The following is a 22,101-nucleotide window of genomic DNA, read 5'->3' as shown; positions in this document are numbered from 1 at the left end:
ACTTGTGACCACTGCAGAGTCATTTGATGCAAGAGTAAATGCCAATTTCACACATTCACATTGACTAAAGCCAGATGTTTGTGGTTTTTACTGGGTTTGTAAGTGGTTTCTAACCCCATCCCAGTGTGAAAGGTACATTGCTGTCTCAAATGTATTGTTCATCCCTCTACCTAACTAAGTAATAGGTATTTTAAGTGATAATAGAGTTTGACTTGGACGGAGCTGCAGAAGGGTTTGTCCTGCTGGGCTTTAGTGATATTAAGACATGGCTGTTACACATTGTGCAGTACAGGCCCTCTGGAACAGGCTCTCCGCTGTCTATGAGACTTTGAACTGAGGCCAGATGGCCGGCAGTAAGTGAGTGCAGCAGGAGGCTTCGCTGCTGTGGAAGTCAATAGGCTTCCTCTGGGAGGAGAAACAAGAGAGCTACCAAGACAGGAATCATGATCCACCTTCAGATGTATGCGTACATGTGTCAGTCTGCAAATGTCAGTAGGGTGTGTCCCACCCCACTGAGGTCCAAAGACGTGCCCCTGTATATAGCAGTACAGATCTCTGCTGGACAAGAACATTAGTAACTAAATGTGAAGCATTATATTTGTATATGCAGAGCTACTCTGATCACACATTCAGTTGTAGTTGATATACCAGCAGACAGTTTTTGTGAAATGAATTGCCTCTACAGTACTCAGAATACCCAGTGATTTGTATGCATGCTGCTATTGTCAGATATTATTTGAGGCAAGGACAACGTTTCCCTCTTATTATCTTAGAAATGCAAATGCATGTGCACACATTGGTTTACCCCATGTTGTTTGGGTTATGGGTCACGGACACTTTCTCTAAAAATAGTTTTTAGTGGGTTTAGTGTTGAAGTTTTCCATTCTGGAACGTGCACCTGTCGGGTTAAAAAATGACTGTGTGCACTGTTGTAAGCACTGTAATTTTGTCTGGCATTTCAGACAGACTAGATTTTTGACAAACAGGATGTTAGGAGTGTTCCCTTTTTATATGCAAATGAGGCAACAAGGCCACGTAAATAATACAAACAACCTGAGGACGTCACACAAAAAGAAATGTGGTTGGTGTTGCTAGGCGACACTGGCAGCTAAGCTATGGCGCCAAGCCATAGACGCTGGAGGCCTGTGTTTTTGAGCCAGAGGTGCTGAACACCTTAGAACAACAAGGAAGCCAGTGTGAAAATCAGTTTGTTGAAGTGCAGGTTAACACTGATGGAGCTAAAAAAAAAGTCACCCGCAGAGATTTACAAAATACCAACAGCTGATCTCTTGTCTGTCCTAAAATGGCCTTGTTTACTGGACCCATGTAGGATTGTGTCTTTGTATTGACTCCTAGGATGATATGTACGCAGACATAGTTGTTGTTGTTGTCACATAACATACTGGTAAACATTTGATGAGTTGATTCAAAATGCTGCTGACATACAGTGGCATGCCCAACATTACAACTCTGTCCACAGGTTGCTTTTTTCCCTCAGTTCTCAATCCACACTGAATGTGAATCACAGTACTAAGGTGTCACTGAGGGAGCAGCAGTCTGTATTTGGACACTTTCCCTATCAATAATAATTGTCAGCTAGTATTAGTTGTCCATTGTGGCCTGGAAATTAAGATATGAAATTAAGGCAATGAAGCAGCAGGGAAGAGCTGAGTAGCTGTTGACATGTCTGAAAGGCAAGGCCTCCAAAACAATTAACACCTACTTAATCTCAAATGTACGAGTTCCCTACTGCTTTTAATTAAATCAAATTATATTAAATTCCATAAAAATTCCAAAATACAAATCATTACTGCACAGCGTTGAAGGACTTCAGTATTTTATGCTCATATGTGAGGTTGTAAGATTATTCAGCTAGCATAAATATTACCACCCTCACATGTAGAAAATATAGAGATGCCGGTCCATTTATTATGTATTGTTCTATTAATGTAAATGTGTAAATTATGTATTGACATAATATGCATTAATGATGCGATATGTATGAATTTGCCATCTGTCAAGTTCATACTCAAATAGGAGGAAGCATAGCCACCAGAGTAACTGCTAACTGGAGCTGCTATTAGCTGAGGTAGCCATGTAGCTAGTCTGATCCCTACCCGCTTTATCCAATCAGAACAGAGAACTCCAGGAAGAGGCAGTCTTCTCTGCTCGTCAATGTGCAAGGAGCAGGATCCTCCTTTGAATGTCATGTCTCTTTTGTCAGATGTTGAACAACACCCGGACAACTGTTTAACAGATACAATTGTGATGAATTTGTTTTTGTTTTCTTACTTTCAGACTTGTGAACTTCAAACTTCACTTTGAATCTCAGAGAAATTAGTCAGTAGAAAAATCCCCACTCCTATTCTGGTGCTGTGTTTTTTTGGGGGGGCGGGGGGGTTTGGAGAAAGGAGAATTTGCGGTTCTTTCTTGTGGGATACTGTTTCATCTTTCTTGACAAGACAAAAGTCACACTCACTCTATTATAGTCTTCAGGATCTCTTGACACATTCTCCCTGTCTCTGTGAAAGCAAATGTGCTAATGAGTGAAATCCCACAGATGGGCAGTCATTGTTAAAATGCTTAAGCAGTCAAATGAAGACTTCAACCCTGACTTAACACATGACACAGAGGGCTCTGTCATTTGGAGTCAATGCAGGAACGAAATATGGCACCCTGGGAAATCAGGGCAAATAATAAGGGCATTGTTCTGCACGCAGATGCAATGCCCACCGGTCTCAGCCCTATAACCATAATGACTGCGACTGTAAATGGCTGTAACAACTAAGAGAATATCGGACTTGAATAATTCTTCATGCCGGCGTGGAATTCATGTTGTTGTGACACATTTACGACCCGGCAAACCTTTGATTCAGCTCTTTTGTAAGTTCTGTTTGCAGTATTCAGTGGAAGTAACTGAGGTTCATCCCCTGCTTGCTGCTCTTGTAGTTAATGATGAAGTATCGGAGGGAATAAGTTAGGTCCACTCTCTGCTTTATTCATCTTTTTTACCCTGTTGTTGCTCATTTTCAAAGGCAAGATGTGCATAACACAGTAGTTGATGAAAGGAGAGAGAAACAGACCAGCCAGCAGGTTTTATTTATGGATTCACTGAGGCTTTTTTTTTTCTTTTGACCAGGCCCAGCTATGGGCATTCTGGCCACCAGTGAATTTATTCCACGCTCTCTAAAATGATGACATACACCAGGCTTTGTTGTGGCGGGGGGGAGGGAGGGGGGAGTATGTGTACAGTAAGGCAGTAAGCTTTCCCTGTGCAGTTTTTTTTTCAGGTCTGACCTCTCCTCCCCATCAGTGACATACCATTAACTACTACACATGCTTCTCCGTGCACCCACCATCCCTCGTCAGCGCAGGCAATATATTTTGTTTGTCTTTTTCAAAGGTGGCACTGCCGGTGCTACACTCCCGGCCGCTCGCTAGGCCCCGCTGCTTACCATACGGTATGTTAATGGGACTTACAGATGTCCTTCAAAGGATGGGGAGAAAGGAGTTTATTTTGTAGTCATGTCACATTACTGTTTCTTCCAGAACTGATGTTAGCTGCTGACAGTTGCAATTAAGTGTAAAATAACATGCTGTTCCTTTCCTGTCAAAGCAAAGGGCTTGGGCAAGAATGCCTTCACCCGAGAATGGCCAGAGGGATAACTCTTCGGCACAGTCCCATTTAATGGAGATGGTGGAGTGTGCCAGGGTGCTGGCAAAAAGAAAAAAAAATTGGCTGCTAGTTTCTTTTTTTGTCTCCTGTTGTGACACCCATACATTCACGCCCCCCCCCCCCTTTATTCTTCTCTGCACACACTGTCTTGCTGTGTCATGAGAGGGCTGGAGACTCATCTGACACTCAAGCTGAGATTTAATGTAAAAGTGTAATAAGAGCTTTGAAGAGAGTCAGCTCCCCTCTAAAACTCCGTCCCTTCAGAATTCGCTGTTTTTTTCAGGGGGTATTGTTATGGGTTGTTGAGGCACCGGCGCTTCTCTCCGGTGAGAGTGGTGTCCAACATATTGGCCTGTCGTCCTTGGTGATGATGGAGCCCACATTTTATGGGAGTTGCACTCTAAGTGAAACTGAGAGGTGTTCCTGCAGAATGGGAGAAAGAGGGGCCGTGGGGTCAAAGTGATGGCCCCTTTATTCTCAGCTGCCAATTTAAACTTTGATATGAGTGTTTGGGCTCCCATGGCATCGAGGAGAGCAAAATGACTTTTCAGTATCCAGACAAGAGACGTATGTTGCTCTCACGCCTTAAGTCTCAAATCCAAATCACCTTGTCAATAAAACCGTTGATACAGTAACACTGTGGCGGACAGTCACTGCAAAGTGGACAGTGAGAGAGAGAGTGCACAAGCCAGAGTGGAGTGGTTTAAAGAAACTGATGTCTACTATCACCTTTTTGTAGCTTAATTTTATGTGACTGAATGGGGGGGATGTGATTAAACACTGCAAATGTTTGATTTAGGGCTGCAAGCCAAGAGTGTTGTCATTTTTCTGTGTTCATCAAATACTTGTTTGGTCTTTAAAATGACAGATAATGGTGAAAATCTTTAATCAATACTTTCCAAAGCCCAAGATGACGTTTTTCCTTTAAATGTCTTGTTTTGTTCACAATCCGAAGATATTTAGTTTACTGTCATAGAGGAGTCGAGAAAACAGAATATACTCACATTTAAGAAGCTGGAATCTGAGAGTTCAAACCTTTTCTCACAAAGAACACTCTAACCAATTAATTGTTTTTGATTATAGCCCTCACAGTACATTTCAACCCCGGATGAAATGAATTTGATAGGCATGTGTATCACCCTGACATGACTTAACATCGGGTCAGGGCTGTGTAAACAGCTTAATAACAAAAGCTATCTTATGTGTTGAGGCTGCCCAGCGTGCCCGTGACACTGCAGCGAATTGTGGAAGGAAGTTGTTGTAACTCATTCATACATCATTCGGTCTGCCCCCAAACATCACAGGTTTCATAAGAGTCCAGGCCTGATGACATCTGTTATCAAAATAGTGTGCGATTAATTTACCAGATCACAACTAATGGAGTCATCTTTGAAGCTCTAGCTGGACTGCTAAAGGTTGGTGATGTTCTCTTTACTGCAATGTTGTCATCATGAGCTAATCCTCATGAATAAATGTTGACTAATAAATATTACCTGCACTGTTGGTGATATTCTGTGTCCTTAAAACATGGCAAATACTATATTTTCAGCTGCCGGTGTCTGTATTTTTAAACCTCAAAAGAGTGTTAGAGTAAACCTGTTAAATGCTTTGAACCTTTGTGATTAATGCATGATTACAGCCGGAAAAATGAATTTCAGCGCCGCTGATTGTTGCCATTCTTTACTTCTCTTCAAAGATCTAGCGCTCACATTTGAAAAGTGTGCATTGTAGAGAGAAATTAATGGCTCAGGCTATCTTTTAATTAGGTTTCTTTTTTTTTGTTTCGCTGCATTCTGCTGTTGCTCAAAAAGTAGCAAGACAGGTGGGTCAAGGTCAGAGCAAATTGATTAAATTTTCATAGCGAGACACAAGTGAAGAAAATGTTTTGTGAAAAGTACTGTGTATCTGAATTTTTAGGGGGAGTAGAGGGGGGCAAAGTTTGAAAAGGAGAGAATATGAAGAACTCGTCAGAATGTCATTTCTGTTGCAGGAGTGTAAATAAATTAACCATACACTCAAGTGTCTGGAAATTTGTGTTTGTCATGCCTGCAGCCTGTTAAGCTGACTGCGCTGCCTTCAAAGTGGGCAAACTTGATCAGTTTCCACTTTCTATATATATGACAAGACCGACATTGTTAGAGCAGAATAACATGCTTCGTGCTGACTTATAGAAGGTGTGCAGTGGTTTGATTTGAATCTCATTTAAATGAAATGCCAGAGATGCCAGGATGGAAGAGAGCATCTCTTAAGCTGGATATGAAAACAAGTCCATCTCTTGGTTACTGCTCGTACCATACAGCGTGTGTCAGCTCACTTTCAGAGACATTTTTAAACATAAATCTGTGACTAGATCCAAACTACTTGTAGACTCAATATTAGAACCACTTTACTGTAATGCAACACAGTACAACAGCACAGCAAACAGTCGCAAAGATGATTGTAAAAAGTGATTATGACCTTCATGATGTTAGGATTTATTGCAAGGCTGTTTCATTAGATTGTATACGTTTTAAGTGTTATATGTCAGCAAACTGTGCGTACATGCATATTTTCTTTAGTAGTGCTTTTCGTTCAATTATTGTGTGTGCGTGTGTGTGTGTGTGTGCGCTGTGCGTGCATGATCAATCGTGGGCCTACAACAGGTCAAGTGAGAAGGGGGTAGCTGAGCGACGCCAAGCTGTGTCAGCCCTAATCTGTCTCTTGACAGTCCAGCCTTATTTTGCAGCAGAATACTCGTATTGATCTGTGCGCCTGTTACACAAATAAATAAATAAGTCGACTACACTGCACCTGAGTTCACAACCTGCCCTTGACAATACTCCGAGCCTGTGTAGAGAGAGACGGGGTGTAGAGGTGGAGGGGTTGTAGCTGTGCAGCAGGGGAGCAGAGAGTCAGAAAGGGTTCTGCATTGTTGATCCAGTATGACATTGATAGACAGCAGCTGAAGGAAAGCTGATAGCCATGTTTGGCGTGCTGGTTTTTAAAGGACGGACGTGACTGCCGATCCAAAGTTGACTGAGCATGAATTCAGCAGGCGATCACCCCAAGTGGTTGCGCTGGATAGAGGTGAGGAAGGAAACTTTCACATATGACTTGCTTGACTTTCCATCTTTTCCACCATTATTATTCTCCCCTTGAACCACTTGTTTCTGCCAGAGTTATTTTTACATGTGCCTGCTCCTCTTTGTTGAACACCGTGATGCGTGTTTGTTTTCCGTATCTGCAGCACCTCTGTCAAGATGTAAAAATAACATTTTCGGACAAATGTCAAACTTCCTGGTTGAAAACTTTTTTTGCACAGTCATCTGTATTAAATGAAAAAATGGCTCCACTAGTCGTGTGGTTGTGTAGTCTGTTGTTTGTCTTAATACCAGACCCCAGTGCCTCAGAGTTTTTGCTTTCCTGCCAAATATGCATAGTGTAAATACTGTGTATATCTCTACAATCCATAGCAGTTGGACTTGTCATTGGGGCCCAAGTTCTGAGGGTGCCAGGGACCAATGGTGACCAGGTGTTAATCAATTTGTTTATTTTCTTTTTCTTCGGGGGGGTTGCAGATAATTATTTCTCTACTTTTGCAAATCCTTTCTGAGAGTCATGGGATACTTGAAAGCTCACAAAGATTGGCACCCATGTTGGCAGTAAGGACAATAATTATAATCGGATATGGGTCGCAGGATTGGATGTGGCAACATGGTTTAGCAGCGCCCCCTACAAGATTCTACTTAAGCAGCCCTTGCAGTACATTTTGCTTAGATGAAATGAAATTTGATGGCATGTGTATCACACGTAAATCAACTGTCCAAAATAGCAACTTGGTGCCATACCCTAAACCCAGTAGGAAATCACCCATTCTGAATTTAGTTGAATTCATTTTATTTTATTCTTTTTTGCATGTAAATGCACTGCACTTAACAAACTCCACCTAGATTTAATCAGATGTACTTCACTTTGGGTCTACATACTGTAAACAACGCAACAATGAAAAGAAGTAAGATGTTTGTGTGTAGGTGGGTATGAGGAATTTTGAGGTTTTGGCTTCAAACAGGAAGATGTTGTAACTTGATTCTACATTGTTCAATCTTCCCCAGATTTTACGAGTCCTGGCTGTAAGATGTCTACATGCCAATTAGGAGTTAAAGCTGTCGCACCACCTACTGGTAACAGGGAGAGGGCCTTTTGTGACGGTCATTATTTGATCTACATGAGTGGTCTGCCCTTGATCTACCTGGGCCCAATGTGTAATAAGTGAGTTTTATCTAATGTCACCATGGACAAATGACGTGACATTGAACTCCTTTATGAAGTGTCCAAAACACATAAAAAATGAGGGCCATGTCCTACGGTCGATGTGCTGCAACAATGCAGTGGGGGTGTGAGGGCCTGTCAATGATGCTTGCAGCTTTGTCATTCTCTTACCAGCCATTGTCAGCAGCTCCTCTGCACATGACAAATTGCTGCCTTATTTAGAAAATAGTCCAAATTAAATGCCACCCAAGACAGTCTCTTTAATGGACTGAGCATGTATACATACTTCAAAGAGAATAATTCTCTGTAGTTTCTGACTTTTGCGCCACGCAGAACCCTTTTTCTTGGGCCCCCGAGGCTTTCAGTGAGTACTTAGCATTGTGTCAAAGCCTAACAAAAACAATATCAAATGCAGTTACCTATCTCGCTACAGTAGGTCTCTGGTTAGCCTCACTTTTCAAAGTGCCACTTGACACTCTTTTGGGGGGCCTGCAGCAGCTGCTGTTTTTCCAAGCAAAACATTGTAAGCACAGCTAAAAAACCAACTAAAAGCCCCTGACAAATTAATCTTAAATGGGGACTGAAGGCCAGCAAGGCAACTGCTGTATAGTTTGTGAGGTACTTTAGTCTGCCTTTCCTCTATGAGTTCAGCTGCCTCCCTGTACTAACCTCTGCACATGCTCAACAGCTCTACAGGGAAATTATTAGCCACTGGATATTGCTAAAGAGTCTCGCTTATATATTTGAAAATGGACAGATAGCAGCGGGTTAAATAGGGGTGCATTGTTACACATCTCTTTTGGGAAAACAATCTGCTGTTTTGGTGTGTATCTTTTATCCTTAGCACCTTGCAAAATCCTTTATTTTCATGCCAGGGCGTTAGGGTTTTGATGCCCCACAGGACATCAGAGCCGTATTCCCAGCATTGTTAGTGTGATTTTCTGTGCACTGAGTTACAGTACACCAAAACGAGCCTATCCTGAACATTGCTCCAATGTTTTTGTCCTCTGACTGAGGACTTGATCCAGCTTTAGGCCGCGTACCACAGTTCTGTTTGGTGCCTGCATGGGACTGGCCCTCGTTATTGCTCGTTAGTGTTTCTTCTCAATCTTTACCGCCCCCAAGGAGGGTATGTTTTCGGTGCAGTTTGTTTGTTTGCCCCGTTTGTCCGTTTTTCTGTTTGTCTGCAGGATAACAGAAAAACTGCCAGCGCGGTTTTAATGAAACTTGGTGGAATGGTCTGGCCATGGGATAAGGACAAGGCTGTTACATTTTGGAGTGGATCTGATTCACAGGGCTGATACGCAAATTATATTATTTTTTTTCGTCAACATTGCATGATAGGACATTTAATGTTGGCGGAATAAATGCCACACATGTTCAAATGCAGCAGATGGTTGCCAGTTGTAGAAATATGATGGCTTCATCCCAATCCACACTCACAGGTATCAGTTATTCTCTTGGGGAATTTACACGTGTGGCTTCTCCAGCTTCTTACCGAAAGCAGCCGTTCTGGATCACTCAGGGACATCAGTTTAATACACGAAGCCTCAGCTGTGAGGCTGGAGTTGTCAGTGATTGTTACATGTGGGAGAGAAAATAAATAGAGATGGTGTTGCATCTATCAATGGTTCACATTTATTATTTTCTTATGAACCTGCCCTGTAATTCAAACCCCGAGATGCCTGAATATTTTGCTGGTGTTTCTTTTCTGCCACGCACTGTTAGTGTGTTTCTTTCAATCATAACGTTGTTATTTGCAGCATTTTTTCTTGGTTCAGCGACATCAGTACAGCACGGCGGCTAACTTTGTTTTAAGCTTCAGAAGTTACGGGCATGTGTTGACAGAGACACTTTTAAACCCGGCACCGGGATGTATATGGGACACATGCCTGGAAGGGATGTGAAAGCCTGCGAGTTTTCTCAGCTGGTTGAGACAGTGAGACGATGCTGTTACAGTGATCGTCATCATCAATTACAATGTTTCGCCATGGACATCATCGAATGCCAATTTGATAAGTGGGACGGCTGACGCTCAGGGGTAGAGCATGGCAGGATCTGCACGTTTAAACTGATCCCGATGTGCTGGTCGGCGCCTTGCATGGTAGCCACCGCCATTAGTGTGTTAATGTATACATGAATTATTGTAAGTCGCTTTGGACAATATATATATCAATACACAACACACACAGTGATCATCGTCGCAGATTTGCATATAGTAGAAGAGTGAACTATTGGCCATGACAGAAGTCTGTGCTCTCTGAGTGCCCTTGTAGTTCAGTTTGTTTCTTTTTTTTCAAGTTTGTGGTTGATCTAGCTTGGGAAATTTCCTTTTGTCCTTGTTATTATGATTAAGTAATTAAAAAAAGAAAAGAAAGTAAATATTTGACAGACAGGGCTAGAGTGACTGGTCCCTCTCTCTTTTTTTTTCTTCTTTCTGTCGGAAAGCTGACATTTTTGAAAGATGGGACAATTCACGTATAATCGAGGGCTACTGTCTTCCATTGTCAGCTAACGTTTGCCTGCAGTGCTGCTGTGTTTAATGGGGACTTTTTCCATCAGGCAAGCCAGTGGGCAGGTTGATGATGGAGGACCCGACAGTGATGTCTGAAGAGTGATGTAAAGTAAAGAAGCAACATAAAATAAGAGACAGGCCACCACGCCTCGTTAAGAGAGCTGTGTTTCCTCACAAGTGCTGAGCCCTGAGTTGTTGAAGACTAATTAATTCAAGAACAAATGTCCCCAAAGGCTGCAATTAATGATAAACTTATTAGACATGATGGTGCCCATGAGGTCTGGATCTCATCGTGGTGTCCACGCTCCTGGTGGTGTTACTTACCCAGCTGTCACTTCAAATAGAGGTTGTGTGTATGTGTGTGTGTGTGTGTGTGTGAGAGAGAGAGACAGTGTGTCACATGTGTACACATGTGTAAGTCTGTTCATGCTTCATGATGCCTGTTTTCAAGACACCTTCATCACCACCATACTCCAAAAAAATACGTTAGTCTGTTCCGTCCCTTGACATTTGACATGACTCTGTTAAGCCCTCATTGATACGATGACCAACACTGAGGTCAAGGGATATTAACGGAACACACAGATGTGTAGAGGTAGTGTGCGTGTGTGCTTTCTAATAAGTCTGTCAAAACTGGAGTCTCGGGAGAATGGCCATCTTCCATACCGCCTAACGGAGACTGTCGATGCTGAAGAACGAGGGGTGATTCACTGACCTCCTTTCCTTGCTAACTCTTTCAGACTAGAACAGCTGCACCTGGGCCATTTACAATTGAGTTAAAATGTCCCCCTGAGCACAGTCACCCTACCTTACCACACTAAACCAAGGAAGTGCAGCGTAGTGAGTATATGTGCAAGTGTTTGAGAGACAGAGAGCCCTGAGAAAAATAAGATATGAATCTCAATTCGGGATATCCTCACGCCTCACCAGTCTCACTGCAGTTTTACATCCCCATGGGTTAATACCTCTCACTGCGCTGCCCCGCTCTGCTCTAACGATGCCAGGTGACGTCAGAGATGTAGCGTCAGTGTCAACAGATGTAAACGCTGTTTGTGTAGTACTTAAGACTGGTGATGATGTGACGCGGGGTCTCAAAAGTTCCACCAGCCATTCTTACACACACGCACACACGCACACACACACCTCAACTTTACCCACTGAATTACCCGAGAGAACATAAAACTAATAGCTCACAGCGTCACATTATGGTTTCAAGTCATTTTGTGTATCCCCCATCGTGAAATGCAGCAATAGTAACAAAAGCAGCCAGAAAAATCTCATGCATTCCAATACACACATGGTTAACAAGCAATAGGAAGTCAACACGGGCACCTAATTTGGCTCTTACTCCAGTCTAAGGGCTAAAGAAAGCAGGCTAAGATGTTTTTTTTTCCCTCTTTTTGTCTACTCCCACCACTGTAGTGTCTTATGATGTGGCTAATCCATCAGTCTCCTTGCTGGATTGATAAGTGTAAATGTCCCTGAGTCAGTGAGAATCCGTGACTCTGGTGTGGTGTGTCCCGTACCGTTTGCACCAGTCAGCCCCTATCAGCCCTTATCTTCAGCTCTTTGGTCCATTCACCATGCAGAATCAGCGGCAGCTCGTCTGTGAGAGAAATCACTTGAGTCTGTTGCTGCAGTATCCATGATTTCAATCATTGGGCGCAGTTTCTCCGTACTTTTGTCCTCTCCCTCATCACCAGTGCCATTTGCAACTTTTTATCAGACATATTCTCCATTGAGAGTGGTGACAAAAAAATGCTGCTTAAGCATAACGGTTTGCAGATGGGCAGAGAGGCATTTCCTTTCACGCAGGTGCAGAGTGTACACACTTGTCGGCCGCCAGCCGGAGTCTTTGCACTGTGTTCAAGTGCTGCTTTTTGGCTGAGATGAAGGAGACACGAGGCGATGCAACAGTCATCCTTTGTTGCAGTTTTGTTTTTTTTTGTTTTTTTTATGTCAGTTTGGTGTGTGGGGAGTATCGCACAGGTAACAGAAAGTGACAGACCTCTGCCTGTAACATATTGTAGATGGCTTTCCAGAGGCACAGATTTGTGTTCTGTTTCTTTTTATTTACTTGGAGCATCATACTACTCTACAGTGAGTACATGAGTATGCTTAAAGCGAAGTGCTTGACAGTATCTGAAACCCCCTTTCTGACGGATGGATGCATGGTGAAACTCTGTAGACTTGAAAATACTTGTGAAGATGTGAACGTAAGACAGGGCTGTCTCTATATCTCCGTTCAGACAGCACATTCTGTCATTTTTTTGCACATATGGCCGAGCGCAACACCATGGAGACTGTGAGTATGGCCATGATCTCCATTCGCACAGTACATCTCTTGAAGTCCACAGCGCCTTCTCTCAAGTTTTAGGCAAGAGGTGAAGCCAAGGTAGAGCTTTGATCATACTTCAGCACGGACGCCGGACAGCGGAGGGGGGTCCCACATGCACGCTAGAAAACAAGGAAAGCGACTCCTTGGTAGCAAGAAGAGCTCGTTTGTTTGTTGTACTTGGGTGAAGAGGAAAAAAGTCAAAAAAGAAAATACTGAGTGCGAGTGTTTAACAAGACCGAGGATTCAAACAAACATCCACTTTGCATTCTTTGTGCCCTTTTACTATGGAGAGCCCAGTCACACATTTTGGTGTGGACTTCCAAACATAGGTCTGCATGAACTTTTTACATTAACATAACACTCACGCACACACATGCAGCTGTCCTTGAGTCTGGCCTTTTTGATTAAGTATATACACCCTGGCCATTAGATGTGGTTGTATGACAAGTCCTATAAAGTAATTTCTTTTAAGCCCTCCGAATTCTTTACACACCGTGACGCTGCCCCGTACAACTACATAATTATCTGCTGGCCACTGAGCAGTGTGCGGTGCTCAAGGGCACCTCAGCTGTTGTAATAATGGAGGGGCAAGTACTTTACACCAGGGCTGCTCTGAATTTGATAAACATCAGCCATCTGGCTACTTGCGTGTCCAAGGAAACATCTTGAACGACTGCCAGTTGTTCTTTAATGTTTATAAGCAGTGCAGTGCTATTTTTTTTTCCCATTATGCAGAGTTGTCAAAATGAAGAAAGCCAAATGTATAAAAGTCAACTTGGCTCACATCATGGCAGGTGAATCAAGGTGCAAAGCCGATGCATGTGCTCTCTACGGCATGCTTTTACTCTCCACTGCGTGTGACATCCCCCAGCCACATTACGAGCCTCTCCTGGTTGTTTCAGGCCAAATGAGCTTTCCAAAAGGGCAAAAAAGTTAAATTCAACTTCCAGATTCTCCAACCCCTACTGTATGACAATCCTCCGTCTCTTTCGCAGCTCCTTGCTCCATGCATTGAAAATGAAGTCTTCATAGGGGGAGGCTATGTCTCACTGTTAAAGTCGCAGCTAAATTAGGAGTTAGACTGGTTGTTGGCGAGGGGGATGTGGTTGTGGTGGGTTGTGCTGCTGCCAAAGGGTGTGTCAGGGCAATTTATTAGCTTGCTATGCGTGTGTGTGTGTGTGTGTGTGCGAGAGCGTGTGTGTGTGAGACTGTGTGTTCCCAGCCGTTGGCAGCTTAGCAAACTCAATGGCTGAGGCACAGCTGTACCACAATTGTAATATGGAGTCATTACGGGCAGACACGGTGTGCCTCCAGTTAATTCACGAATTTGACCATAACAGACCAACTTTTTTTTTTTTTCTAAAACTTGGACGACTATCTTGTGGTCCTTGCTTTTTTAGGTTACATGAACCCGAAGCAATGGTGTAATTCCCTTCTTTTGCCGGCTCAGACTATGCAGTACACGTGCGGCAGGTAACAGGTGTTCAACATAAAAACATAGATTGGTCCCTCTGGGAGGGGAACTTTGAGTACATGCTGCCAGTGCTGTATTTTTCTGTGAATGTGTACGTGCATGAATACTTGCTTGTGTGTAATTACATGTTAATGACCCCCCTCTTGTATTCAGCTGTGTGCGGAGTAGAGTAGCAGCCATCCGATCAATGCTCAAACAGTGTTGGAGCATCGTGATAAGGTTTACGTACTGCCGGCACCTGCTCCGCTCCCAACTCCCCTCAGCTTTCTTCAGAGGCCGAAACAGATGCTAGGGGGACACTTAGCCGGCAGAACGCAATCTGCAAGACATGTTCATTGTGTTTGGGAGGGGAGGAGAAAAAACAAAACAAAAAACAGAACAACAAAAGTAAAAAAAAAACAAAAAACGTCGCTATCAGAGTCAGTGAGCACCTGCAGGTCTCGCTAACGCTGGAACATTTTAATTGACCAAGCAAAAAAGCCACGGAGGCATGGGAGAGCCTGTGCGAGTATCCCCAACTTGTCTGAACCAACGGCTGGGTTCAAAGCCCCATCAGCAATCCTTTGCTGTAATGAGGGAGTTTGGGGAAAATTGGGAGATGGTGTCAGTTTACCGTCTCTGAGCCGTGGGTCCTGCTGTCCAGAATGTGGAATAGCGGGAGAGAGGTGCTGTCGGAACACGATAGGCGCACGCATCAGCACAAACTTAGAGAGTAGGGAGTCCAAGTCGCCGTGCCTAGACATGCAATTCTTTTGAGCGCCACACAAATGAAGTCTCTAGACTATTATGGAAGCAAAGGAAAACACACACACACACTTACGGAGGCTGAAACAATAGCAACACAAGCAATTTTTTTCCCTCCGGCTCGTTGATTAACTAAGTTTAACAGGAACGGACCACACCACCATCAACAAAGGGACCAAAAGCCCCTTGTTTGCCATTTATTTTGAAAGTAATCATTGCCCACCCAGGCACAGTGAAGGCTATAAATATTTATACCCCCTTTTGGAAATGTAAACCATATAAATTTTTACCAACCTTTGCTTTGGAGAGCAACTGCCCTTGATGATAACGGTATCATTTAAATGTCTTTTCTCTCCATTCTCCTTGTTTTCTCTCTCCCATTATCTCCCTCCCGTCCGCTCCGTTTTCCCCCAACACAATGTTAACAAGCTCCTTTTCCGCCCTATCTGGCTGCGGGTTAAAAAAAAAAACAGCTCCGCGGAATGACAAGGTGAGAGGGCGCGTGTGCGTTTGTGTCGGTGCATGTGTTTGGGAGCGCAGGCTATTCTATTCTTGCACCGCGCGTCCTGTGTGACCACCAGCCACTGTCAGGGCTCATGTTGCCCCCGACGCTAACAATAATCATGGGATTTGATTGCCAGCTCCCTCGCCCTCCATAATTGATGAGTCCAATATTTACTCTGTTACCTGTGTGTTGTAAACATTCATTATGGGGTTCCTTCCCAGATAGGTGAGCAGGAGAGGAGAATGGGACAAGTCCAGCCTGCAGGGACCAGCTGTCAGTTTGACTAATGACAGAAATGAATAAAATCTTATAATTACTTTAGAAAAAAGGACAGTCTCCACCTTATCTCGGGCCAATATGCATTTTAAAATTTTTTGGCGGGTTTATTAAATTCCACCCCCACCTCCCTCACCCCCCCCCCCCTCCCCACCACCACTACCACCACCTCCACCACCATCCCGGCCGCCACCGTAATACATTACAGACAGAGGCAAGTTCTCAAATTTCAAATTTAATTTTCTACTCGCCATACACACACGGGCTCCGTAATCTGATTGGGACATTATTGTGTTTCTATTGACATTAGCATTGTTATTATTTTGTACTGTGTAAATATCAGTAACCGGAGCACGCCTGGTTGCTTTGCCAGGAAGGGATTATTTTGTGTATTTATTCTGTTCTAATGCTCTCAAAAGGAAAAAAAAAAAAAAAAAGAAAAAAAATATCCTTTCAAGATGATATCTGATGCATTCCATTATCAGGAGATGCTGTCTCTGGACGCTTTGAGCCAGTATTATATTAATGCAGAGCTGCACATAACTAAATTAAATTGGCTACCTGGAGTTTTTGCGTCTACCTCAATGTGACAGCCCATATAGGTGACGCGTGGGACCTACAGGGCCTACAAAATGGGATATCAATGACACACATCATAGTTGCTATCATACAGAGAGCCACCACAGGTCATCCCATGCTTTTAGAGCTCCGTTTTGAGTATACTGTATGCGTGTGTGCGTGTGTGTGTGTGTGTGTGTGTGTGTGTGTGTGTGTGTGTGTGTGTGCGTGCGTGCGTGTGTGTATAATTGGATAAGTCTCCAATAATGCGCATGTGTTTTTAAGTCGAACCACATGCACTAAGTCTCAGGAACAGGCAGCGGGGTAGTGAAGTGCAAAGCTCTCAGCCAAATCAGGTATTCAAGATAGAGGGATGGAGGGAGGGATAGATTAATGGCAGAAGGGATGGAGGGAGAGCAGAGGGGAGGGACAGATACGGGGGGAGACAGCGCAGTGATATACAGTAGGCTCTACTTAGACAAGTCGACTCCTCTGTGCCATTAGGCCTAACAGGGGGCAGACTGTGTGAGAGCCACGGCGTAGAAGTAAGGGAGGACTGCTATCAAATAAACATCTGCCTCGGTGTGTGTGTGTGTGTGTGTCCGCTGTGTTGTTTTTACACGTTCATCTGTGTTGCCTCTGCTCCTCCGCCGCTCTGTTTGTCAAAAACACACATGCAGCATCCACTCGGCTTGATTCCATTCGAGTTGCTATCCTCTAATGTCCTCCTTGCAGAGCGGCGTCCCACATAGAAGCGTGTAATACGGCATATTTGTGTCTTATGGAGGCAGACAGCTGATCGTGTCCATTTTTCATGCTGTCAAGTTAATTACCGGATTGAAAAGGAGAATGAGATTACCCCCTCCCCTTTCCAACGGACACTCACACCTCCACGCTTTGCAGACACACTCGCACTCCCAGCGCACACAGAAACACACACATTTAAGCGTCACAGGGAGAATATTCAGCGTGCCATTCTGACAACTTGCTGGAGCAGAGTGAACAACATCAGAAGAAATTGCACAAGGTTGGGCTAATTTCTTCAGCTGTGAGTGTGTGCATGTGTGTGTTGCCGTGACTGATCCACTAGTTACTTTTTACATATTTTACTTCCATCACGGAGAAAATCTTGTGGCTCTGTTTCTGAAGGTCTTGTTAAACATGTTCTTTTGTTTTGCTCCTGCTCTCCAGCCCTGCTGAGATGCTAGCTCTTTTCCAGAAGTGAAAAAGTAACTCTCATGTTCGTCAGCTGAGTTCTGTCCAAGGAAGTTTGTGTCCTTACTCGCGTAATCAAAGAGGACACTTTGAAAAAGCGGACAGATCATTAGCGCATAATGAGCTGAAGTACTTTGGGCAGTGAGGAGGATTTCCTCAATAAGTGATGGCTTAAGGAGATGGATACAAAAGGGGTGAAAAATCTGATTCTCTCAGCTGCAGACAACCTTTCTTCTCCCCAGGTGAGTCCTCTGTTTCCGTGGTGCGTTTGAAGTAACGCACGCCTCAAACAAGCCTGCTAAGAGAATTAATAAAGCCTTTTGGCACTCCGACAGCCGCGAGCCTCGAGGTCTAGATAGTTTTTCTTGTGTGCAGATTGCTCGTATTATGAGGACGCATGCTGAAGATCTGAGCTCTCTGTTCACCAGGCTCCAGACATGCGAGGATGGCACCTACAAAGCGTCTCGGCCCCGACAATAATTCCAGGATGAAAAACACTGTGTTTTTTTTTTTTTTTTTGTCAGCCGCTGACAAACACAAGTATCATAGGGAAGCGAGAGAGGGCTTTGATGTGCTTGTAGTGGTACTGAATGAATTACAACACAGGACAGAAGCGGGCTTGTTGCAAACTTGGAAGACAACCCAAAGACCCTTGGGAGCCGAGACAAAGAGCACAGGGATATCAAACAAGTGATAAAAGGGAGGTGATTCACTCTTGTGTGCATGTGTGGAGCTTTCTTATTCATTAAAAACGCTGATTAAACGCCAACTCTCCCACTTTTCCGTCTCATCCTGACAGCCAGGAGTTTCATCCAGGTGCCCAGAGTAATTTGTTTACCTGTTTCAGAGCAGGCCCTCTAATGTAACTATTTTCCAATATCCTCGCTGATCATGTAACTATGCAGCTCTATTAATATCCCCCCCCAGCGTGTTTAAAAAGTTCAGGACTGCATAGTTGAGACATGATGAGGCTCTATGACGGCACCCAGCTGGCCAAAGTTCTGCAAGGGTGGCCTCGGTGACATCACAGCAAGTGGCGCATGATAAACTGCCAGCACGCCAGTCATGACCCGAGAAATAATCTCCGACAGACGAGGACAAGGGCCATCTTGGTTTGAACTCCCACCCAACGCCCTTTTACCCCGTCCTCCGCCATCATGAGAGGCAGGCCGCGCTTTCAGAAAGGTGTCAAATGCCCAGCGTGCATCGGCATAGGGAAAGTTGCTTTTCTGTCAGGTGATGACAAGTAAGTGGCAGGGGAGAAAAGAAAATTAAACACATCACCCAGATTTTTCCTTTTTTTTTTCACCGCTGCTCTCTCATGCTGTCAATTAGTCTCAATCAATCCCGTCATTTCTGTTTAGAGTTGTTACAGCAACTCCAGTCTGTCTCCCCATCCGTCAACGCATAATAAACACCCTCTACAATATATGTTATCTCAACACTTCTGTCAGCTGTTGGCAGCAGCAGCCCTCCCTAATTGCGCTGCCACACTGGACAAAATGAGCACTGCTCCTTTTGATCACGACTTGGGGGAATGCGAAACAAGCGAAAACCCCAGACTTGTTTGGGTTTGTCAGGACATGTCACTCCCTCTAGCCTCTGCGAAAACTCAATCACTTCTGAGTTTTTTTTTCTGATTGTAGATGTGAGACAGAAGTGGTGGTGGGGGGAGGGGGGGGGGAGTGACAGAGAAAATTCATCTCCTCAAATGAGAAGACGTGATTGGCTTCTGACGACTGTCCTCTCGGCTGTATTCGACCAAAGTGCGAGGTGAAGCCGCGCTTATCAGCAAAGTAAGTCTGCTGCAGTGTTTTATTAACAGGTGAGGGCGTGCAGGGTTTGCTTGGCTAAAAAGGAGTTAAGTGATGTGGGAGTGACACTGTCAATCTTAGCCTTCCTCTGAGAGTCAATTAGGTGATAAACAGGACTACATGTCTTTGGCAGTGGGAAGAAGGCTGATAGGCTGTCCCATGGATGTCCTGGGGCAAGGTAAACTGGTGGTACAGCTTTGCCATCAGGGATGGAGTCAGAGAGAACAATGCGCGACCGGGCCTGCCACATGAGAGAGTAGGCTATGTGTGTTTTTATGTGTGTGCACGTGTCTCATGTCCTTGCTTTTCACTATGTGTGTGTGTGTGTTTGTGTGTGTGTGTGTGCTTGCCCGCTCAGCTGACTGAGCTGAAGAAACTGGATGCGGTAATGATGCTTCTCCAAGAAAAAAAATCAGTTGTGATGGCAGAAATGATAATAACGGGGGTGACAATGGTAACTGGGACGGTGATGGCCGTGCATGTTGATGAGTCATTGTTCTATTGAGAACACACTCCTATTTACGCTCCGGATGTACATGAATGTGTTCAAATATAATGTTAATGCGTTTTTTTTTTATTTTGCATGCATGTGGGAATGTTTGCATGCATTGTGTTCCCTGGGTGACAGAAATTGTTCACATTACATCCTGTATGAGAAATACATATTTTGAAAATGACACATGCGCGTGTGTGTGTGTGTGTATTTCGTCTGCGTTCATAAAGTAGGTCTGTCAAAAGTATGATTATGCGCTCATTAATTAAGTCTGCCGATCCTCAGGTCATAAATAGCAGCCCCTTTTCATAAGAACACATTAAACATACAGAGGCAGTGTACTGCATATCATCAGCAGTATTACGTGTTCATGGTGGTGTTCATGGTGCAGTGAACTGTTTTCCGCTAATGTATATTTAGCCATCGTGGTAAAGCCACAGTGTGGCTCAGCTTAGGGAAATATCACATGCTTGTTATGCATGTAGATATTCAGGTCGTTCACCAACAGAAGCAGCTTTTTTTATGTGATTAAGTGAGAGATGATATTCTAATGTCTCCTCTCTCTGTGTCTTTTCATTCACACTCAATATGTAGGCTCAACAGATGAATTTTAATGAGTGGTTTGCCATTATTACCCTCATTATTTTCCAATTAGCAAACTGTACACCACATGAGCACGGCACAGAAAGATCAACTACTGCGCCATACCATAAATACATCTCCTCTCTTATCTGTAAATAACAAGAAACCCAACACCAGGCAGTAAAAGGCTCCACAAAGGATAGATTGTCGCGAGTGTACTGCATGAGAAATCTTTCCAGTGAGCTGGAACAAAATACATTAAAGATAATGAAGGCCATGGTAGCCCATACAAAGTGCCAACCTAAGCTAGGAATGTGAACAGAAAACAACCAAATGTATGAATTACAGTGGCCTTAAATCTGCGGCATGACAGATACAACTAAATAGAAATATCAGCAGCAGGACAACAGAAAGCTGACCCTGCTTGTTTTTATCTCTACGAGGGCAACCGGTGTTTGTGTGTAAAAAGACATTAGCAAACATCCTCCTCACAAAGTCTGAGGCAGGGTCAGAGACAATGGACGGAACGGAGGCCAAATAACTGACTTCAAAAATAAAGACATACCAGAAGTGAGCTGAAAAGCCTGGAAATTATTGCAAATTGAAGCTTTTTGATGCAATGTGTTAAAAATATTTGTTCTCGTCTTTTCTTTTTTATTACCTGTTTTTTCTGACTGCTTCAGATCTTAGTCTGCTCTGTGCTGAAGATTGATTTTGACAAGCTGTGTATCCATTAATCCGGAGATAAAGACAAAAAGGTCTTCTTTTTTTTTCAGCCTTTACAAACCAGAAGGAAGCTCTACATTATTATGTGATGATGGGGCTGTATTGTAAGTATAGTAAGAGCGCCACCCTTCTCCGCTCGGCGCTATTGCAGCCCCTCTGTTCCAGTGAACACGCCCTCCACAGCAGCCATTTTCAGTTGAACCACATCTGCGTGGTGTTTGACCTATTTTCAGCGAGCGTGTTGAAGTAAAAAAAAAAAAAAAAAAAAAAAAAGATACAAACGGTGTCACTGTATTTCAGTCAGCTCAGTTATTTTGGGGCGAAAAAGAGCCGTCTTCGGGCGCATATCTAGCGTGAAATGCAAGTGGCGGACGAGTGACATTGTCAGCTCGTTTTCTCCACCTTGTCTGTTGGGTGCAGAGCATAAGAGCTGGTTGGCTAGACAGGCGGGGGGCTACGGGGTCATTGTGTGTGTGTATGGAGAGATGCGCTGAGTGAATAACCTTCCCCGGTAACAGCTGTCAGATCCACCAGAGCAGAGCAGAGGACAGAAGAGCAGGACCAACCAGGCCCAACCCAGACATGAGACTGATAGGGGTGGATGGCAGAGGGGGTGGGCGTGGGCCGATCTGCCTGCCAGCCTTGAATGCTGGGCTCAAGGGTTTTTGATGGGTGGCCACACCGAGCCTCTTGACGGGGGTCTCGGCACCCGGGCAGCTTATTGTTTAACACATTGCTCATCTCTTTTATTCCCCACCAATGCAGATTCCATGCACAGCAGTGCAGAGCACACAGGCCCAACAGTGGCCCGGGACGCCGCCTTTGTCAAGGTGTCAGTCGCCAACGCAGCGTCTCAGCATGGTTCACCACTGGGCATGACAGGGGATGCAGACCCCATGAAGGGGGATTAGCACAGCACCTATTGTCTGAGGGCACA

General features: G+C 44.1%; 1 long non-coding RNA gene across 1 annotated transcript in view; it reads left to right on the top strand.

Annotated features, from left to right (window-relative positions):
* Positions 1-22,101, top strand: part of LOC119028107 — a 172,173-nt gene that overhangs the window by 122,365 nt on the left and 27,707 nt on the right. The window lies entirely within an intron of this gene.

The sequence above is a fragment of the Acanthopagrus latus genome, chromosome 11 (genome assembly GCF_904848185.1).
Source record: "Acanthopagrus latus isolate v.2019 chromosome 11, fAcaLat1.1, whole genome shotgun sequence".
In the NCBI taxonomy this organism is placed as follows: Eukaryota; Metazoa; Chordata; class Actinopteri; order Spariformes; family Sparidae; genus Acanthopagrus; species Acanthopagrus latus.
This window is presented reverse-complemented; position numbering and strand designations above follow the sequence as displayed.